Raw genomic sequence first — 23,490 nt, forward strand, 5'->3', positions numbered from 1 at the left:
GAAACAAATGCGGCTTAATTAAGACCTGGTCAGATGCCATTGTAGTCCCCATTTTTAAAAAGGGAAACAGGGACGATCCGGCTTGCTACCGTCCCATATCCTTACTAGACGGCCTCATGAAAATTGCAGGAAGGATCGTCCTAAAGAGGATCCAGCACTGGGAGACAGAAAATAAGGTTATTTCGGAACTCCAATATGGATTCCGAAAGGGACTGGGCACCCAGGAGCAATGCCTAAATCTGTCCTTATTAATGTCCAAATATATTGAGGCTAAAAAAGGGGATCTGTTTGTTACATTTGTTGACCTTAGCTCAGCATTTGATTGTGTGGACCATCTGCAGCTCTGGTCAACATTGGAGCTCATTGGGGTGGATCCCACCATAGTGGTTTTTATCAAAGAACTTTATAGAGATGCTGGTGCCAGGGTGAGGTTCGGGACCCAGGGGCAATGTACACAGAAATTCCCCATAAATAGAGGGGTTAGGCAAGGTTGTATACTCGCGCCCCTTCTATTTAGTTTTTATATTAATTCTGTTGTAGAACATCTAACAAATCTCCAGAATGATTATCCAGCTGTCAATGGTAGGCCTGTACCCATCCTATTATACGCCGATGATGCGGCTATTATGTCTAGGACTAGGGTAGGGTTGCAGAGAGCGGTAAGAGAATTCTCGTCCTACATGGGGAAAAGAAATTTGAAAGTGAACATCTCAAAAACTTTCTCCATGCCGTGCACCCAAAAGAGTAAAAGGCCACAATGTTCGATATACCTTGACGAGCAAAGAATCGAGACCACAGACACTTTTTGTTATCTGGGTGTTGTCTTTGAGAGAAAAGGAGCCTGGAAACATGCAGTATCGGCTAGGAGGCTTGCCTTTACCCGTGCTATTGGTGCCCTGAGAACTTTTGCAGCGAAAATTGGGGGCAAACCGACTGCTGAGATGATACAGATTTACCAAGCAAAGTGTGTAGCGACAGTTACTTATGGAGCAGGCTTATGGGGCTTTGAAGACGTGTCCTCACTCCAAATTTGCGAGAATCTTTTTATTCGTTACTTATTGGGGGTGAGCAAATCTACTTCAACTTTTATTACTCACATTGAGACTGGCCTCAAATACCTTAGCGACTTCATAAAGCTGTCACCATGTTTGCTTTGGCACAAAATTTGGACTACCAGGGAATGCCAACTTAACAGAGAACTAATCAGGGATTGCATGAGCTTGGATGCCGCATCCAAAATTAAATGGTTGCGACATGTCCGGTTGTGGTCGCCAAGATTGGTTGTCCTGAATACTATGATGACCCAGAGTCCCTTGAAAATCTGTCTAGCCCACCTGGAAGGTGTTAGATGGGATGCAGAGAAACTCAAAAATACCACCTTGAGCTACCAAAGAATCACTCCCACCGAAGGTTTGCAATTGTATCTCAGGACCGAAACTGCACCTTATCCTCGTATGCTTCTCACCAGGCTGCGCCTAGGCACCTTTTTCCGTATGGTCACTCTCCCTAAACAAAATGACTGGACTGCCTCGAACCTAATTTGCCCATGCGATGATCACTCATCACAAAGTAATATTCATATTATGTTCTTTTGCAATCTGTATTCTGCCCCAAGGAAATTGTACCTATTACCTCTTTTAAAACACTGGGGCATAAGAACATGCAAAGACGCTTACTACAAATTACTTTTGTTAGATGAGGTGTATCTCATCTTTGTCGTTTCACGTTTTTTAATGTCAGTGATGAAATATAGAAATTCCATGATGTAACCCTTACATGTTTTAACTTTTGCATATGTTTTTACATGAGGTTAACTGCCGTAATTTCATCATTGACTCTTATCATCTGGAAAACTGTCTTATAGAGTCTCATAAAAATTTCGTTGGGGACAACTTTTTAAACTTGCTGTATAAAATGTACTTGTATGCTTTTATGATTTTATCAAACAAATCGAATAAAGCTAAATTTGAATTTGAATTTGACTACTGGACAACATCCACTATTCTGATGATATTGAGCTGATGCCAACACCAAATGATCGTTGCATGGAAATCTATGAAACAAAACACACACTGAATTCTGCACCCCACTCTGGTCCACGCAAGAATCCCAGAACACATGTGAGGCTTGCCAAGGAATAAGTAAAAACGACGATATGCTCAATAAGAAATTCAGCATAGAGTGGAGGATGGATATGGAGGGAAATAGATGCCCAGCCGGATGACGGAGAACCAGCCCGGTCGCCGGGCGGAGCACCAGATTTAAGGAGAAATAAACGGAGCAGGAGGGAACCTAACTAACTAGGAGGCCCCAGTGTGCCCAGCCGGACGGCGGAGACCAAGCCCGGCCGCCGGGCGAAGCAACTCAGGTAAGGGGGGAAGAATGAGTAAGGAGCCCAGCCGGGCGGCGGAGACCAAGCCCGGCCTCCGGGCAGGGCAATACAAATGAAAAGGGACAGGCTGAGCCCAGCCGGATGGTGGGGAAGAACCCGGCCGCCGGGCGAGACTCCAGGAAATGGGTAGCGTACACGTTACCGGGAGACAGTAACGAGACCCCAGCGGACGTCAGGGACAGAGACGTCCGCTAACCTCTGAGACTCTGTGGGGAGAAGGAAAACCGGAGCCCGCACACGAGCGCGAGGGCCGGAAACACTCCCACAGAGGTAACAAGGGCAGAATAGCAAAACAGGAAGTCAGGCAAAACAGGAACAGGACGGAACATCAGAACCATCGGAGCTAGACGCAAGAACGTAAAGCGTCGCTCCAAGAGTCTTGATGACTTAAATAGCGGTCTCAATTAAAGGGGCAGTGTGTAGGGAAACTCGGGGCATGACAGGTAGAAGCTAAGGAGGCAGCAACTAAAAAGAGCCTTCTGGAGAGTAAACTGGAGAGTAAACTCGAGGAACTCGAGAACCATTCCCGAAGATCCAATTTAAGGACAGTAGGGGTCCCTGAAGGTCTAGAAGGATCCAACATGCTTCAATGGGTCAACTCATTTATCCACCAAAATGTATTGCCAGAGTTCGAGGGGGACTTAACTATCATGAGAGCTCTTCGCGTTCCCGCACAGCGATTCGCTAATTCACCCTTCCCCAGACTATTTTGATGAATTTCGCGGACTTCCGGATTAAAGAAAAGATTCTAGCAAAAGCATTTCAGCAGAGACAGTTTCCGGTGACTGAGACAATTAAATGTAGAATATTTTCGGATATGACTGCCACAGCAGCACGACATAGGAAAGAATTTGTTAAAATCCTTCACCTTTTCAAGTCGCATGGCGCACAAGCTTTGATTGCTCAACAATCAAAATTAAAAGTCCTGGAGAATATTCATGGAATTTTGAAAAGCTTATGCTTGTAGAGTGGGAGCAGTTAGGAGATTCTACAGGAATTGGAAGTACTTTGAGAATCTTGAGGAAATAAGGGGGGGTAATCAAGAATTTAAGATTGAATACTGTTAATATGTTTAAACCGTTTTTAAGCAGTCTTGAAGCGTTGTTAAGTTTGGTTAATAGTCATGAATGCTCTTTTTTCTGTGGACTTTGCACTATCAATAATTTTTAAGCACTAGCACTTTTTTTCCTGTTGGATTGCATTGTACTGTATTACACTTGCACTTTATGCTTGAATATTGCGGATTTTGCACGTTGCTCTTACTCTAAAATCTTTTTAATTTTCAATAACATTGACTGCCCCCGGCTTGACAGTATTAAAAAAAAAAATCCCCCTTTTTATCCAGATTTTTATAGAAGAAGCTTTTAAATATTTTGTATACGTTTCCATTATCCAAATTGACTTTGTATGTATTGTTCTGTCCTCACCTATGATCTGCTCAATAAAAAATGTATATATAAAAAAAAAAGGACAGGCAGACTACTGCACTTATTACAACATTACCACAAAACAACAGATAGACAGCTATTGGCAGAAGGTTTCACGCAAGTTTTCCCCATCCCCTACAAAGGGCCCAACGGCGCGCGGGAGAGCTTGAACTTAAAGTCGGTGAGGGACAACCCTGAGGAGGCAAAATAAAAGGTAGAGAAGTAAGTACAACTGGGGCGAGTGGCCGGCCCTTTCCAGGCACCCCCTTTTAAAGACATGGTGGTGTCACCACTCAGGGTGGTCCCCAAAAAGGAACCAGGAAAATTCTCGCTGATCCATATCATCTGTCCCACCCAGAAGGGGAATCCATCAATGATTGGTTGAATCAAGGCGCTTGCACAGTCGCATTCGCATCTGTAGGTGGTGCAGTGGACTTAATTAGACAGGAAGGAAAGGGCGCCCTGATGGCGAAATCTGACATTGAAGCAGCCTTCAGATTATTGCCAGCACACCTAGACAGCTACCACCTGTTAGGCTTCAAGCTAGAGGGCCAATACTATTACGACTAATGCCTACCCATGGGGTGCTCAATATCATGTGCACAATTTGAGGCATTTAGTAGTTTCCTAGGGTGGGAGCTGGGTGCACGAACGCCAAGTGGCGGGCGGATCCAATACCTAGATGACTTCCTTTTTATCGGAAAAGCAGGCACAAAGGATTGTGACACACTGCTAAGCAATTTATACTATGGCGCAGGAGCTAGGTATCCCCTTGGCGCAGGACAAAACAGAAGGCCCGACCACAAAACTGTCCTTCCTGGGAATAGAGTTTGACTCAGTAGCCGGGACATGCAGGTTGCCACTGGAGAAGGTAGCTGACCTGCGCTGCAGCATACAAAAGTTGAGGCAGCAAAGAAAGGCAACACTTGGGAAAATACAACAGTTTGCCACAAGGCTGATCCCAGCTAGGCGCACATTTTCAAGGCATTTAGCATGGCTAACCAGGGGCATGACACAAAAACACCACAGGGTCTGCATCACACAAGGGGTGAAGGAAGATCTGGAGCAGTGGGACAGCTTTCTGACAGAATTCAATGGCACCCTGATATGGCGAGACCCCTGGATACAAGCAAGCGAATTGGAACTCTACACTGACTCATAGGGGGCTACAGCTTTGGGGCAATCCTAGGGACCGCATGGTCAGCAGGGGAGTGGCCAGAAGCCTGGAAAAGGGCCGGACTGACAGAAAACATATCACTGCTAGAATGGTTCCCCATAGTGGTGGCTTTTCACATCTGGGCCCAGCAGTTGGCAAATAGACAGATTACGCTGTGGTCAGACAACCACGCAGTGGTACAAGCAATCAACATAGGGGCGGCAAAATGCCCAGAAGTGGCAACCCTGTTGCGCAAACTAGTCGGCAATCAGTTGAAGGGCAACATCGCGCTTAGGGAGAGACATATCCCAGGAATAGACCGCTCAGACGCGAATGCCATTTCTCGTTTTCAGTGGGAAAAATTCAGAACAATCGCCCGACAGCAGACAAAAGGATGACCCCCATGCCGGAAGAAGCATGGGTTTGGGTGGACCGGGTTTGAAGACATTGCTGAACAATGCACGGGCCCCAAAAACAAGCACATGGTACAGTAAGTGCTGGGACACCTTCAGGGCATGGACAGGGCTGGAAGGGAAGCAGTGGGCCTCTCAGGAGGAGGTCATGGAGTTCATTGAGAGTGCGTTTGTATCAGGGAAGACAAAAACCTGGGTCCAGGCATGCCTAAACGCAGTAGCATACTACTCAAAGTTGGGGGACGAGGCCGACCCAACCAGGGTTTTCTAATGCAGAATGGCAATGAAAGGATGGGACAGGTTGCAGCAGCTTAAAAAGACGCAAGGCGACCCATCCACTTTAACATGCTGCAAGGGATGCTTGGGGGCACTGGCAGAAGTGTGCTCCTCTAGGCAGGAGAGAGCGCTTTTTCGCCCAGCATTTGCGACGGCACTTTTTGGGGCTTACAGGGTCAGCGAGCTAGTAGTCCCATCGGTCAAGGACCCAGGAGCAGCCTGCATCCACAGAAAAGATGTAGAAATAGGCGACGGCCACATGGACGTGCGGCTCCGGCGGTCCAAGACAGACCAGGCAGGCAAGGGAAAGTTGACCAGGATACACTGCATCAAGTATGCAAATTGCTGCCTGGTGTGCCTATTAAAAGACCACCTAGGGCACAGGGACCCAAGCCAGGGGCCACTTTTCAGGCATAGGGATGGGTCGTTCCTCAGCCACTTCTAATTCATAGCTGTAAGGAGAAAAAGCCTGGAGACAATGGGTCTCCCCACGCGCGTATATGGCTCCCACTCTTTAAGGATAAGGTTGGCCACGACGGCAGCAGGGCTAGGGTTGGAGGATGGCTTGATCAAGGGAATAGGGTGCTGGACATCCAGCACATTTGAGCGTTACATACACCCAACAGCATACTGAGTCTGATTTCTCCCGCCCCATCTAGGTCCCGGGTATCTGCAAAAGAAGGTGTGGATCATGGGACACTCCTACGTGACACGGGCACAGAAGTGGGCGGCTGCCAGACCCGAATTCGGCATGATATGGCTGCAGGACACCAAAATGGAATGGTGGGGGCGCCCAGGAATGAAATGGGACCAGCTGCTACCCGCGGCGCGAGAAGCATTGAAACAGAGGGGCAGGCCAGACGCTGTAGTGGTCCACCTGGGAGGAAATGACTTAGCAACTTTAGGAAGGTGAGCAGTACTTGAGGACATGCAGAAAAGCATAACAACTTTGGCGCGCGTGACCGTCCCGCAGAGGTAATCTTCTCGGAGATCATAGTGCTGAGGGCCTGGCGGGGGCGGTAGACCTGGGGGCAGTGGAAAAATCCAGAAGAAAACTTAATATCACCATGGCTAAAGTGTGTAAGGCCAATGGATGGGGGTTCGTGAGGCATGGCTTTATAAACTTGAGGGCTCCAGGATACCACCTGGAAGATGGCGTTCACCTCACCGGGGTGGGAATGGACATGTTCCTGCTGAACATTGTGGGGATTCTGGAGCAAAGGGGTTTCAACTAGGAGAAAAAGGAGAGGCCGAAGTAGGGGGGAGCTCCCTCCGATCGAGAAGCCATAGGTATCGTGGCGGAACAAACACAAGGAAGCTAGTAGAAAGAGATAAATACTAGAAGGTAGATGGAAGGCTCTCACAGTGTCCTAGGGATGTGTCACAGCAGGGGCACCGAGGGAGCAAAGGGGCGGCATGCCGCCAGAAGAAAACAGATGTGATGCTCCGGCAGGACACTTGGGATGCCTCACGGCAGGAGTACTGAGGGAGAAGATGGCAAGGACTCAGCCTCGGGAAAGGTCCTTGGGATGCCACACGGCATGGACCCCTGGGAGAAGGGAGGGCCCACGAAAGGGTACAGGGCGAGCGGGACATCACTTGCAGCCCGGCAGGTCCAGAGGGACACCCTCCAAAATCGGTAGCAAGCTGAAGCCTAGACCCGTGATTCAGAGGTCCGAAAAAGGGGGCCCCTCCCATCCCAGGAAATTGAGGAGGCTGGGTCCATAATGGAAGAAAAAGAGTTGCAATGAGAAATAGATATAAAGGTAGAACATGGACATTGAATACGGTATGACCATGAACATTGAAAATGTACAACATTATATGTAAAATTTTATGTTGATTAATAAAGTGCGACCTTTTCAGGCACCAAAGAATGTTGTCAGCGGTGATTTAAGGAAAAAGCGCGCAGTGTTGGTTGGAAACAATAGAGGGGAGCGGGACGACTCGCCGCCTGGAGGGGGTTGTAATAGCTTGATTGGACAGTTGTCTTGAAGCAGAAATGTGCAGGTATTAGGGCAATGAGTGAAAACAAGAGTTTCTGCCCTGACGTGATCATTGTTTTAGCTTGGGCCCAGAGAGAGAGCTTATCCTTGGTTTTAGAAAACGTAACAGAAAAAAACAGAGCCTCCAGGAGACTTTGTGCTGGGTTAAATATATGAGGAGAGTGCCATTCACTTGTTAAAAACAAGCACTGGCATAGCCAATAGGTTTCGCCTTTAATTAATTGATTAATTAATTGCGGGTTTCTAACGCGCTAGAATCGACTCCCGAAGGAGTATCTCTGCGCTATAGACCGCTGGGGAACCCGTTCTAGCTTTCCCTGTGAGATGGTCCCTACTGGATTTCTCCAAGGTGAAACCAGGCATCCCCGGCGTATGTGGGGGGCCGTTGTGGAGATGAGGCAAGCTAATGCCCAGAGTGTGATCTCTGGTTAGAGTAGGCACCGAGGTGAGACTTATCGAGTCCGCTGACCCTGGTCCACGACGCTGCCGCATCGGGAATTGAACCCTGGTCCCTGGCGTCCTCTGCTCCCGGGTCTGCCGCCTCTAACCAGTGAGCCACACCACTCCGCCTTTGGGACAGTATAAGTGTTTAGCCATGCAACAGTTGATGTTGCACCACGCTGCATAATTAAATACTTATAAGGTCCCAAAGGCGAGACCTATTGGCTATGCCAATGCTTGCTGTTTGGGGTTGGTAGTCTTCCTGCGTGTGGGTGTGTTATTTGCTCTGCGTGTGTCTGCATTCTTGCTGCCCATGTGACACCTGTCATATTTTAGCAATACAAAAGGGGAAGCGGGTGGCATTGTCATGTTTTCCTCTCTTGCCTAGTGTCGTATTTTCGTATTTTGATTTATATCGCGCAAGTTGTATTTTCATTTGTGCTCTTTTGAAAAGCAAACCTTTATTAACACTGTAGGTGTTCAGATCTGTCCTCGCCCTGTCCTTCTGCACCTGTCAGACCTCCCTCAGCCCGCCTGTTCTTCAGCGTGAGCAATACTTCTTTACAAAACTACTAAAATACGTTGGGAAATTCTCTTGACACACTGCCCTGAACTGTTTTCTGCTCCATTATCCCCCCCAGTGGTGTACTTTTGGGTGAGTTTTTTTATATTGGGTGGTGATGTACTTAGGTATCTGCTAGGAAACAAAAATAGACCTTGCAGAAGCGTCCCGTTTAAAAGCCTCCAAATATATGTCAATTCATAACTAAAGACGTATCGTCAGGTGGTCGAGCGCAGACAGTCCCGTCTTTTAAACTCTTACCTATTTGCCTTCTGGTAGTTGTATTTTGATGCCGTCCTGTTTAGCACTGCAGGGGCTACGGATAATTAAATATCTAACAAGACAGGATGAAGACTGGATTGTTTCTCTGACAACAAAATGCACAAAATAAAGTCCCAGTGTTAGGAGCTGTGCAGTAATTCCTGCCAGAGACGTTTTTTTCAAAGTTCACACCGTATGCCCATCGTGAAGATTGCAAATGTTCACTTTCCTACAAGAAAAGTTATTTTGCACATTGCAATAATTCGATCCACTTAGCGAAATAACCTATAATTCTCATGGAACCTACCCAAGCCGGAAAGCATGTGAGTTTTTTCTCTGCAATACTACTACCCCCAATGTCAAGTGTATGCCATTTTTTAGAGAGTGTTTCTATTCACAATAACATCGCCCAAGTAAAGAATATCATTTTGTTAATCCTCCTCAGTAAAAATATGTGCAAATGTGACAAAGAAAAATTGTACTCATAGTTTGTGAAAGGAAAAAAAGGGAAAAAAAGCCCACCTTTGAATACCAAGGTGGGACCTTTGACTTCTTACCCAAGCACACTTTAAATGCCTGTATCTAGCATCCTGTACATCAAGTAAATGATCTGTGCATGCAGGCTATACACTACACACTCAGGAGTGTGCAAGACATAGAGGCTGCAAAGCTATTTTCAACTGTACCAACACCATCAATAAATGAGGCCTTGGTTCCAGTTCTGTCAGCTTCTACAGCAAACTAATGCATTTTGGGAGATGTAGTTATTGTTCTGTTCGAGATATTCAGCTAGGCTAAAGTCCTAGGTGACAATAAAAGAGAAAACAAGAGAAGACCCAGACTGGCAAGGGTGGCCCCAGTGATATGAGGTCATACAGTCACCTCACAAAAAGCCATGCGGATGCCTCTTCCGGCCCGTCCTCCAGGTGTTGTTTGATTCTTTAGTGCTCCACTAAGCATAACCCGGACTCGCCAGGGAGTGAAGCCGGGGGACACCAGTGTAAGCCCCGGATAAACCAGGAAGGGGTAACCGTCCAGGGCAGAAGACAAATAAGGGGAGGGGACAAAAGAGGGGAACAAGTGGAAGTGTAGGACCGTAACCACCAGCCGGAGGAGGCAAGGACTGTGCCCAACGCCGACATGGACTTGAGCCCCGTATACGAGGGGTCGCTTCAGAGGAAACAGAAGGAACAAGCACAAGCGCCCGCCGCAGCAGGGGGAGGGGAGAGAGGTGGGGGCCTGCGTGAGCAGCAAGGTGCATAATTGATAACATATGGCACAAGGGAATCGCCAAACGTGCACGCGTTGGCATTGAAAGCAATGCAACGCGTGCACGCTTTTGGGCGAAAAAGGGAACCAATTGCTAAAGGTCTTTTTCTTATGCAGCGCATGCACGCTGCGTAGGCGAGACCTAATACTGCTCCTAAAGACACATTGCCTGTGTGTGACCATCTGAGTCAGATAACACTTTAAAGAAAAGACATCTGAACTGGCAAAGTACGTTTGTGGAACAAGCCAGCAGAACTTAATATAGGACAAATAAAGTAGAGAAAGTTCACAGATTACCGTATAGCCAGTTACTAAAACCATGTCAAACAGAACCTTGGAAAAGAAGGGGGAGGGGAACAGAGGCTCTCTAATAGATTTGACACTGACCTTAAAAAGATAACATGACACTCCAGTCCCAAATGCCATTCTTTTTAAACACAGACTGTATTTTGAGGTCTTATGAATTAAAGATTAATACTCGGTAATCGAAGTGATAAATAAATCATGAGTTTTTTTATTATTGTTGAGTCAAGATTTTTTCATATGTCAACACATGTTTCACGACAACATGTCGCTTTTTTAGGACTGAAGATATATACTTCATTATTGCTGTTAGTTAAACACAGTGTTAATGGAAACACATTATACAACCACTTATAGAAAAGATAGATCATAAAGAAAAAAAGAGCACATAGTTCGGTAAAAAAAAATGTTTTACATTGAAAAAACACATCTGAATTACAGTTTGTTAGTTTGACATGATTATTCTTAAATGGAAAACAAGACCTTATAATGAATTACTAAACATTCTCAAAAAGCTAGGAAAAAGTCAGAAAAGCTAGGTGAAAAACAAGATCAGAGCAGGAGACACTACTGCCCAAGAATACTCAAAGAGTGCTACCCGAGTGGCAAGAATAATATCGAACGGCACCGCTTGTTCATAATGAAACCCAAGTACATATGAGGGTAAAACATAATGCAGACCTCAGGAGAACATGCAATAGAATAAATAGGCCAATTGATATTAGAAGCTGCGTCTACACACTATACATGTCTGATCCTAAAATGGGAAGGTACACTAGGGGTGTTGGCTAAACGAAAAAGAAAAAGAACCAGTATTATGGACACACAGCACATAATTCTAATTGACAACCAACACACAACGTGGGTGTTAGTTAGAGACCAGAAGATAATAATCTGTTTTGATTATACCACTACGGCCATCATTAACACTTTTCAATGTAAGGGAAAAGGAAATAACAATGATCTTGATCTCTGTGAATCAATAGTAGTATTAAAAACAGGTCACAATTTTTAAAAATGGCAAAAATAGCGAAAAAATTAACAATTACATAAATTCTCACTAAGTGATGGTATTGGCCACAGGGTGCAGTGCTTACATTTTGAACAGATACATTTCGTATTTTTGTAGAAATGATAATGGGATGAAGATTAACTCCACACTTTCTGAAAAAAGGTAAAGATGTAAGGTAAAACCCTAATTAGGGATGACATTCCGAAAAAGATGGTTAAACTAATAGAAAACGACTATCTAATAAGAAAACAGCCGGATGACACTCTCATCTTACTAGAATATAGCTTGAAGCAGGACTACATAAATGGTGATTACAGACTGCCTTGATATTCACTATATACAGATATGTGAAATACAGTGAGCCCCTCGTCTTAGCTTTTATTTTTAAAAGAAAACAAAGATTTATGTTTAAAAACAAATCCAATTTAAAATGAGCTTTTGTCTCTTTAAATGTGATGTTATGGGTGTCTTATATAGTGCTCAGCTACTCCGAGGAGTGTCCCGGCGCTTTCTGACCCATAGCTGAAACAGAAGGGAAAATTGAAAAGGAAACTTACCTATCATTGACTATACAGCCAAGTTTTCAAACCTTTTCTAAAGGCCAGCAGGTTAGAAGTACAACGGAGTGCCAGGGGGAGGGCGTTCCACAACTTGGGAGCAAGATGTTTGAAGGAGCGCCCCCCTACCCTAGCTTTCCTGATAGTAGGGACCGTTGCCAGACCAAGAGATTCTGATCTGAGGGATCTAGTTGGTTTGTAAAAGGTAAGGCGTTTCTGGATGTACTTAGCACCTACACCATGGAGTGCCTTGTGTGCCAATGTAAGTGCCTTAAAAACAATCCGCTTTCTGACATGAAGCCAGTGAAGGGACAGTAAAAAATCCGAGGCTCTAGCATGGCGGGGGAGGCCAAAAATGGCCCTTGCCGCCGAGTTTTGGACTACTTGAAGTTTTTGCAGTAGGTAGTCCGGAAGGCCCAAATATAAAACATTTGAGTAATCGAGCCTGGAGCAGATTAAGGCCTGAACCGTCGTTTTCCTATGGACCAGAGGGAGCAAAAGGAGAAACTTGCGTAGCATTTTAAGAAGACCAAAACAGGTACCAGTTAGGCCTATGATCTGAGACTTCAATGATATACTATTATCAATTTTAACCCCGAGGTTCTTAGCAACCGAGGAGGAAGATGAGGGAGGGAACATATTCACAGGCCACCAATCTTGCCATGGCGGGTCAGCCTGACACCCGAAGAAAAGCACCTCCGATTTGTCAGGGTTGCACTTGAGGCTGTTTCGCTGAAACCAGTCGAAAACAGCCCCAAGGCACCCGCTGATGCCCTCCGTCGAACTCGGCACCCTTTCTACAGGTGAAGAGAAGCTGGGTGTCGTCAGCATATGATATGATCTGGGCCCCAAAAGACTCCGCCAGTACCGCCAAGGGAGTCATAAAGATGTTAAAAAGGGTGGGGCTAAGCACCGACCCTTGAGGAACTCCAACCTACAAAGGCGGCACTTCGGCAGAGTACGGGGGGGCCCAGACCACCTGTCGACGACCCGCTAGATAAGATCTAAGCCAGCTCAACACCGTCCCTCTCAGACCGATCTCATAGAGTCTGCTTAGGAGACCCTCATGAGGGACGGTGTCAAAGGCCGCCGACAGATCTAACATCATCTAAATGCAAAGCTATCAATAGTCAACACTGGATTAATCCAGTCTATTTTACGACTCAAATTATTAGCCATAATGCACGTGTTTCTACCCTATACCGATATGGTCCTAAGGAAAGGTGCACAGGATGTATAAAAATTGGGTACACAAACAAAAATGTAGTCATCCACTGTACCCCTTAAAGCGCTAAGACGTCAGCACGTCTCTCGAAATCACACGAGAGATAACGCACATTTCTGCAAACAACCTAAACACTTGTTCTCGAAAATCAAACCACTGACTAACACAGCTGAACAAATTGGTCAACAAAGTTGTGCAAATCTTACCGTTACGATAACCGATTGCTTGATTTCACTAGGGGGGTCTGCAGATGCAGAGCCCTCGCTTTGCAGTTTTTAAAGGCTTAATTACAATCACATGTTTATATCACAAGATCTTATGAACAACTAGAGTTTCAATTTAATGGAAACAACACGATAAGTCTCCAAAATGTGTAAATGTAGGTTTGACACTGACTTCAAAAAAAATAACAGGACAACAACCCTCCAGTCCTGTATGGAATTTTGATAAACACAGACTGTAATTTGAGTTCTTATGACTTAAAGAATGATATCCTTCGGGATCAAGTTCACGTTATACAAAACTTTATAAGTACATAAATAAATACTCAGTGATCGAAAAGATAAATAGTTTTTTCATAGGTCGCCATGTGTTTCACGACAGCATGTCACTTCATCAGGGCCTTGATGAAGAGACAAACTTCAAAATACAGTCTGTGTTTACAAAAATTGCATACAGGACTGGAGGGTTGTTCTCCTTTTATCTTTTTTAAGTTCAGTGTCAAACCTATCAGAGAGCCTCTGCTCCCTTCCCCCTTTTTAGCAAACAGATTTTTGTTCTGGAGGCCGTTTGACACATTTTTTCAGATTGAAATCATCTGTAGCATAGCAATGTCGAAACATTTCAGACAAAAGCTCATTCTTGTCCAAGTGCTCATGCTACGGGAAACCCACCTCACTAATAAGGATCTTTTTCTGATTACGCCGCAGGTGGCGGGCCATATATTTGCTACCTCATACTCCGCATATTTCCGGGGTACACTACTGTAGATAAGAGTGGAGGCGACCTTTAAGGTCATCCATTCCACTTTCCATCCGGAGGGCCGTTACGTACTAGTCAAGGGCGGGTTCTTGGGGAGGGAAGTCACTTTGGGCAGTGTATATGCTCCCAACCAGGATCAACTACCCTTTCTCGGGGACCTAACAGTGCATTTGTCTTCCCTGGTGGCGGATGATTTGGTTCTAGGAGGTGATTTTAATTGTATTGCAGACATCAATCTAGAAAGCTCCACTCCTCCTTTACATGGGACAGCTGTGGAGAGAAATATGAAGGGTTTCTGTGAATGGGCTGCGCACTGGGACATCACGGATATTTGGAGCATAAAACACGTTAATGACCGCAACTACTCTTACTACTCAAAGCTCCATGACTACACTCACACCTTGACATGTTTATGTGTTCAGTCAGAATCTGCCCCGGAGGTCACACACACTGAATACCTGGGTTGTACTCTGTCTGATCACAACTCACTACTGCTCACTCTTTGTCTGACCACCAAACCCCCAGTAATCCCACTATGGTGCCTTCGCCCGCAACTTTTTGAAGATGCATGCTTAAGAGACATACTCCAGACAGCGGTTTAAGATTATTTACGGATTAATCAGGGTACTGCAAGAGACACCTTCATTGAGTGGGACGCTTCTGAAGTGGTGATACAAGGCCAATGCCTGGGTCAGACGGTGGGGGTGTAGAGAGAACTAAATAGGGAACTTCTCGTCCTGGAACGGCGTTTACACGATCTAGGCAAAAGACTAGGCCCGGACGATACTACACAAGTAGGGAACCTTGAGGTGAGTATAATGCTGTCTTAGAGCGACTTCGTTGAGTTGACTTATGAGAATACCAAGAGCAGGTACATGAGGAGGGGGGACAGTCAGGTAGGCTCCTGGTGTGGTTGGTGTGCCCGGACACAAGAGGCTCACCCCTAACCCAGATACTCAGCAGTGAGGGGATACCAATCTATGCCCCAAGGGACATTAATGTGGCTTCACATATCTATTACAAAACTCTCTACAGCCAACCGGATTATATCCCACCGGCAATAGTGGATGGTTTCCTTACTTTCCTACCATTGAGTAGCCTGGACCCAGAACTTCAGAGGGACCTCGGAGGGCTTGTGACGGCATTGGAGATTCAACAAGCCATCAAAGAAATGGCTAGAGGGAAATTCCCGGACGGCCTACCAATAGAATTTTATTCTGCGTTTGCCCCAATTCTGATCCCTAAACTTGCAATGGTATTCGCTGAGTCCCTGCAAATGGTTTCATACCAGCATCAGAAAAGCAATGGCGGTCCCTCTTCCTACATCTAAGCCCGCCACAGTGGGCCTATTGTGTTATCGCCCTCTGTCTAAGTAGAATGCAGATTTTGAAATTCTAATTAAAGTATTAGCGACTAGACTACTCACCCATATGCGTGAACTCATCCATAAAGACCAAAATGGGTTTATATATTATGTTATAGCTATTTATAAAGCGCACTATCACCCCATGGGAATCCGGGCACTGTATTACGTAAGTACTGCTAATAAGACATATTCCTATACAGATGTCAATTGCTGGGTGTATTCAGACGATCTGATGGCATCTTTATTATACCCACAAGATCGAACTCGGGGAATCTATGTAGGCTGTTCCATGTTTTCCATCACTCCTAGTATCCGGATGCCTCGATCATGTTTATTGACTTTGAGAAGGCATTATATTCTTTACCATGGGACTTTCTAGACATGTGCAAAAACAACAGTTGATGGACAGAATGCAGAACAATGTCATACATTTACCCCAGTACAGAGATCTGGGCCTAAATCCATCGTTTTTTTGCACTCCACACCACCCCAGTTCAGACATGGCCATATGCAAATCAGCCTTGACCCTGTGCCTCATGGGAACAGTCCAGCCCGAACTGCCAAGCCATGTCTTTTCTGGACCGGAATCAAGCATCCTAGGACCGGTTTCTGGCTATCAGCCGTCTTCAGCCAGGATAGCTTGACTCCAGTGGTGTGGAGAGCATGGGACTCACGTCTGAGCATACCCATCCCACTCGGGGTGACAAAGGCAAAAACAAGTAAAACCGCACAATCAAGGGGACAGAGGCAAGTAAAACCGCACATTTAAGAGAGCAGAGGCAAGAAAAACTGCACAACTTTAAACCCTTCGGAGACTTGACTGTAATTCTATTTTTGGCCGAAACTTCACGTAAAGAGTGACGCTTCAATAAAATGAAGTTATTGCGTCCCTTCCAAGTTGTTCAAACGCACCCCACCCCCATCCTTTCTTTCCACTCCTTCCAGCTCCTTACCCACACAGGTACCAAGTCCCTCACATCACCATGGGCCGCTACAGCCTCCATATAAACACACGGGCGAAGGCGCCCCAGAGAGCAGGGTACCAGCCTCACCTCTGTGCAGAATAATACCCTTCCTCGGAAATCAGAGTTCAGGACCAGTGTCCAGGCTCTGGCTGTCGCCCACCTGGAGGGTGGCAGTGCCCGTCCTCGCAGGAGTCGCTGCTTCTAAACTGACCTCACAGCCACGTCACACACTTCACTGGCTGCCCTCGGAGGACCACACCATCGTCGAGGACTGATGCACCCCTTACAAGGCAGCAGCTACCACTGGTACCCGGGTAAACTACTGGTCTCTGTCAGCCATCACAACACCTCCAGCAGACTCAGAACCAGGAATGCAAGAAAGGTGAGCCCAGGGGGCAGAGATCAAACAACCCCCGCCCCCCACCCATTGCAAGTGCGTTCTGCGATAGATCACTCCTGAAATTGAGAAATGAACAAAGACCCTGCAAGAAGCAGCATGTCCCTCCTCAAAAACCACCTCCCCCCTGGGGTCTGCCGGCCCCTCAGCAAACACAGTGCCCTTCCCTGCCATCCTTTTGTTTGCATTCCTCAATTGTCCTCAACTAGAGGTAGAACAATGATTTCTGGGGCACCAAGCAAAAGATTATTTTGCTGTTTGTATGTTTCTATCTCCCTAACAAAATGGCCATTGTGGTGTGATTGTTTGCAACATGGCGCCTTTTGTGGTGGCACACTAAAGCAGCTGCCTGCAATGGGCCTCATTGTCGTGTATATTGTAGCCTACTGGCGGGGGCTGTATCGGTCATTAAAGACCTGTCGCCTCTGTAGCGCCCAGTGTGCCATTGGTGTGTCATCGCAGCGCTGTTAGTAGTCCAGTGGTGAGTTTCCAGATGGTTCTGTATTGTCCATCGCGTTGGGTTCGCTCGTGAAGGTGTGTTAGTTACCAGTAGTGTGAGTGCGTGTGTGTTCTTGCGGGTACGGGGAGTGTGGCAGCTTCTGTGAGATGGGGCAAGTCACTGTGTGTGATAAACACTTTAGTTAATTAGAGAAAGTTCAAAGTCGGCCACAAATCTAATCAAAGCAAAGAAGTTATTATTTATGGCAGCGGCCTTCTCGGTCGGGGGCAGGGTGGATTCGATTATCGTCCATCAGGCCGTAAAATGGCCCTACGCCAAGTTGGAATGGACAGGTCTCAAGCACAGACCGCCTGGTGGGAGCTGGGTGTGCCCTGAGGCTGGGGGTGAGAAGCACAGAGGATCCGTGCACACAATGTCAGCAGTTACACTGCGGAGCAGGATCAGTGCACAGGGAACACGTGCAAACTGTCTGTGATAGTGACTCGCAGTCGCACGAGTTGGTGGAGAGGCGATGGAGTGCTTCGACTTGAAGATGTGCTGAAAGCACTAGAAATGGGTGACACGGGGTTCCTCTCGTGATTAGGGGTGGGGTGGGGGGGGGGAGCTGGGTTTTCCATTCTGTGTCTATGTAAAACGTGTTCCTACAACTTTGCCATGATGCCATGTTTCTTTTTCCTGGCTGGAACAAGGTGATAAAAGGATGCCGCTGAAATCTATTGGATGTCTTCGAGGCACCCCGCCCCTCTTCGTCCGGATCTGGTATTCGGAATTAGACTTTCTCGACTGGATAATAAAACAGTGCAGCAACTGAAGCACTTGCTGCAACAAAACGGATCTGTATTCATCCTTCTGAGGTGCCTAAACTGAGCTCCATTGTGCTGGGTCTCAGTAACAGACCCACAGCGCCGAGATTTCGAAAAGGACGGGGCTGAAATGGAGTGACGCCCCTCTGCTCCAATGGCTGGCCTCCGTTTAGGAAGCCAGCCAATGGAGAAGAGGGGCGGGTTTAAGCCCCCATACTCCAAATCATTAAATTTCGGCTGCGCAAACACTGCTGCGCAGTGTATCGCTAGGCCGAAACCTAACAACAGTTGATGGACAGAATGCAGAACAATGTCATACATTCACCCCAGTACAGAGATCTGGGCCTAAATCCATCGTTTCTTTGCACTCCACACCACCCCGGTACAGACATGGCCATATGCAAATTCGCTTTGACCCTGTGCCTCATGGGAACAGTCCAGCCCGAACTGCCAAGCCATGTCTTTCCTGGACCGGAATCAAGCATCCTACGACCGGTGTCTGGCTATCAGCCGTCTTCAGCCAGGATAGCTTGACTCCAGTGGTGTGCCATTGTGCAACATTCCGTCCATCATCTTATGTGTTTTACTTTCTAGACATGGTCATGAGAAGAATGTGATTGGGTGAGGGCTGGGCCTGCTGGGTACTCCTGCTATATACGAATCGGATGGCGGGGGTTAAGACTGGAGGGGTTGTCTCAGCGGCATATGGGGTCCATTGCAGTACTAGACATGGGTGCCCACTATCGCCCCTGTTATTTGCCTTGGCTATTGAACCCCTGGCGGTGTATTTCGGGCACAGAGGAGCGGGGCATGGGCTGGCTTTCGGGGGTAGAGAACATGTTATATTGCAATATGCTGATGGCTTGTTGCTCTACTTGAGAGATGGGCAGGTGAGTGTGGCAAATGCTATTAAGTTGTGGAGGGAGTTCTAAACACTTTCGGGCTTGCGTGCCACCAGGACGCACCTTTTCCCTGTCATAGCAGACATGACACAGCCGCTTAGCATGCTGGTGAATCGGTCACCCCGGTCCTTTTGATATTTAGGTATACGAGTGTTCCATCCACTGGACGATCTTAGGGATGGCAACCTGTGTCCGGTGGTTCAATCCCTCAAAACTAACATACAATTTTGGTAGTCCGAGAAACTCACAGTGATGACACGCATCTCTCTCTCCAAAATGATCATGCTCCCCAGACTTCAATATTACTTTGTGAACCTCTCAATCATGCTGCCGTGCTCCTAGTTTAAAGACCTAGATTCTTTGATCTGGCAAAAGATGTGGGGTAGAGGGCGGTAATTACAATCATCGTTAATAAGCAGTGATAACATCGTCGATAAACAATGTGTAAAGACAGGTCCTCTGAGGGTGCCACAAAAAACTGTCCTTTGGTGCAAGACCCCGAGCTACCACTCAAAAACAATGCCCACTAGGAAGACTATCAGTGTCCCGCCACTGTCCCCTGACAGGCCACTCGGGGAGAGAGAGAAGGGAGCTACAGGAAAACAGATTATATCTTATTCGCTAGATACTCTTGATATAGACTCCAGAAATTCTTGGGGCAGTTCCGGGGAGGGAGCCGTTCACTATATAATTCGGTTTGTGTATTGCAATATAACATTTCTTGGGACCATTGCAACAGTAGCCAAATGTCAACCAAATGGCGAATATTTTTGCGAATGTGTTTGGAGTAGCCAAGCAGCGCCAGCAGGGGTCTGTGTCCTGAATCTCTCTTGTAATAACACTAAGTTTCCGGAAGATGATCCACCAGTGATTGGCCACCTCAGGGCACAACCAAGCCATGTGGATGAACCCTGCGGGGTCAAGACAGCATCTTTCTTGTGGAGTCAGGGAGACCATAGGTATGAAGCCGGAAAGGTGTGTAATATACTCTATTGATTAATATAAAATGTAGAAGGCTGTGCCGCCCATTCAGGGAGACATGTTGTGTTGCCTCCCTGTATTGATCTTCACCTCTTACTGTAAAGTCCTTGCGATACTGTGCATTACGCATTAGAATGTCTCTGGATCAAGCATGCATATATATTGTGATTGTTTTTGTTTTATGTTTTCTTTCCTTTAGTAATATTTGATATTATTTGTATTGTCCTATGTGATTGCAAAATCTAATAAAGAAATGACATCAAAAATATATATATACACTGTTGGCACTACTAATCTGACTGTATCAGCAACCATGGCTCCCGGAGCACCAAGATATAATGAATGGTTCAACACCTGTATGTACAAGGTTGTACTGTTACGGATTAAGTTAGATAATAACATGATTCTTCTCATACTGTGCACGCCAATACTGTTAGTAATTTTGTCACAGATTGCCAACACATAGGGGACAGTACTTATCCATTTGTGCTGCTAGCTCGATAATTGTTTAGACGAAAGCTGACATTCCATTACTGCAGCAATGTTTCTGTATAGATATACACCGGTGGTGTGCACAAAAATGAACTCCTGCTTTCGCTTATATATCCACATTGTCTTATCTTAAGTGGCAATAAAAAGATGGTGGAAAAAAGATATACATCTTGGATAACTCACTCTTTACCAAAGTGAGTAGTGATAAAGGAGACAACACTTTACTTGTACCACGCAAAAGTCTAAAACAACTATTTCTTCAGTTAGAAAGACTTATGATTAAGGAGGGCTCAAAGTGGTGGGAGGTACAAAGCCTCAAACAATATTTCAAAAGAAAATTAATACCAATATTATATAATATCTTTTTCCTTCTGCAGAGGATATCACGGAGAAAATGGTGGGAAAATGGCACATGAAGTTACAAAATACCTCTTTTGGCTTAATAACCATGCTCATTGAATAAGTAGAGGCAACTATAATAAGATTACAAAGTGAAATTACTAGTCTCAAAAAAGAAATAGAGAACCTAAAATGTTAAGATATGGCTGTAAAAAATTAGATTCTAGATCGCATTCTCGACAGATATCAGGATGAAATGAAAAATAACAAAATAACAAACCTAGAACGAGATAATTCAAGATTATAATTCCAAAAGAATTTACTCTTACACCACAAAAATATGATGGAGTCTCTAATAGAAAGAGGGACTTAAGTCAGACCAAAGATAAAAGTAGCTCTGAAATTACCCAGAGTAGTGCATCCTGTCTGACCATCAACAGTTAACCCTCTACTAGCTCTTCTCTCTTTTAACCTAAATCTCTATTTTTAGAGGAACTACGCAGAATAAAGAAAGCAGAACGAACAGCAGCATCCCTGGTGAGAAAGGACACCAACAAAAAACAACCTTCTAAAGAAATCAAAGGAACAGAAGAAGAAAGAAATAACAAAGGGAGTCAGGACAAGCCAACAAATGAAACAGGACAAGAATAAGAATTACATCTAGTATTTATTCTATCGACATATGAATTATCAACAGAAAAAAATGTATCTATTAAATGAAGGGCTGAATTTTGTACCCTCTCAACACTTTGACTTTTTCAAGTTTAAGGTTTACGGTTATATATGAAAACTGAAACAGTTTTTTTTTTTAAATAACACCACCCACATCCACTGTTTACTTTTTCAGTTTTAAGGTTAACCTTTTACATACGAAAACAGAGCTTTCTTTTTTTTAAATAACACCGCTGGCACATCCACCGAGACCGGGTCAGGAACCCCACTCATCCCAGCCAATTAGGCATTTGGTACATCCAATATGGCTGCCGCCTTCTTCCACACAGGAGGTCCTTATCCTGTTTTAGCTGCTCAGGAGACCCCTGGAAGATCATTGCAAGAGTGCCGGAATTTTAGGGGCAGAGTCAAAAGTGGTGGCACAATGGTGTTTTCAAGCAGGAATGAAGACACCAAAAAAGAAAGCCGCAACGAAGAGGAGAAAGAGCACAAAAAAACAACCAATGAGGGAAAGAATGCAGGTGAGGAAGAAAATCCGGAGGAGAGGTCTGAACTTCTAGAGCCATCCCAAAGCCCAACGAAGTCGAAGACACTGAGGCTGCAGAACGTGAGGACCCCTCTGTGAGCAACACGATTAAGTTAAGCTGTCCAACAAGGGAACCGGACACTGGAACCTCAACGCCACGGCCCAGGAGGGTCATGGCCCCAGGTAAGTGCTTAGCACGCATTTTCTTACTTTTAGAAGGTGGTGGTCAGAAATCTGCACTGCACATAGTAAGACATAAAACGCTGGTCACATCATTGACTGAGGAGTGCCGTTCACAAAGAACACAGGTGTGATGAAGGGGACAAGACTTGATCCTTAGTTAAAAGCCTGACCAGATTTCCTTTTCTGACCTTTGTCGAGGGGTATCCCAGAGCCGGTGTAAAAGTCCAGAAATACGGGGAGGAACTTACAGAAGAAGAACAAGTTCAGTTTTTTTTTTTTTAGAGAAAGCTGAACAATATTCTTCAACAACTGGACTTACTTAGAGCCCTATTACTGTCATTGCTATTTTTTTGTTTTTTAAACAAAACCAAAATGAAAGAAACATGGAATAAAGAAAACTTCATACCCCTACCTGAGGACTCTTGTCTTTTTAGGAGAAGGGGTGGAGAGGTTGAGAAAGTCAAAACTGTAACAGTGGTTTTAGGCCCAAATCAATCTTCATCCCCAAATCTGGCAATGAAGACACCATAGATATATTGGAGAAAGGTGTATTACATGACATAGCTAACCTCAAATTTGACCAAAAGACGTTGAACCTAAGAAAAACACAGTGGCTAGCGCTTTTATCCTTGGAGAATAAGAAAGCGATTGTAATCCGTAAAGCGGACACTGTTGGTATATTGTCATTTTAAACTATGAAGCTTACAATAGAGAAGCACTATATCAATTATCTGACCATCCGTGCTATGCAATGTCTACTCCCACTTCAGTTGAAAATCCAGAAAAGGAACTTACTAAGCTCTGGCAAAGTGGAAAGAGTCAGGCTTATTAGGTGATGAAGAATCCAGTTACCTTAATATATACAATCCAAGGACACTGGTAATTGTCTTTGTACCGAAGGTTCACAATGATCCTATTAATCCACAAGGCAGACCAATAGTCTTGAGTAATAATTCACCCTGTGAACACTTATCATATTTTATTAATATTTACATTGCACCATTTGTTAAGGTCTTGCTATCTTACATAAAAGACACTAATGACTTTATAACCCGTTTTCACAAATTCCTTTGGAGGACAACATGCTCTTGGTCAATATGGATGTGAAATCCTTATACCTGCA

The sequence above is a fragment of the Lissotriton vulgaris genome, chromosome 12 (genome assembly GCF_964263255.1).
Source record: "Lissotriton vulgaris chromosome 12, aLisVul1.2, whole genome shotgun sequence".
Classification (NCBI taxonomy): Eukaryota; Metazoa; Chordata; class Amphibia; order Caudata; family Salamandridae; genus Lissotriton; species Lissotriton vulgaris.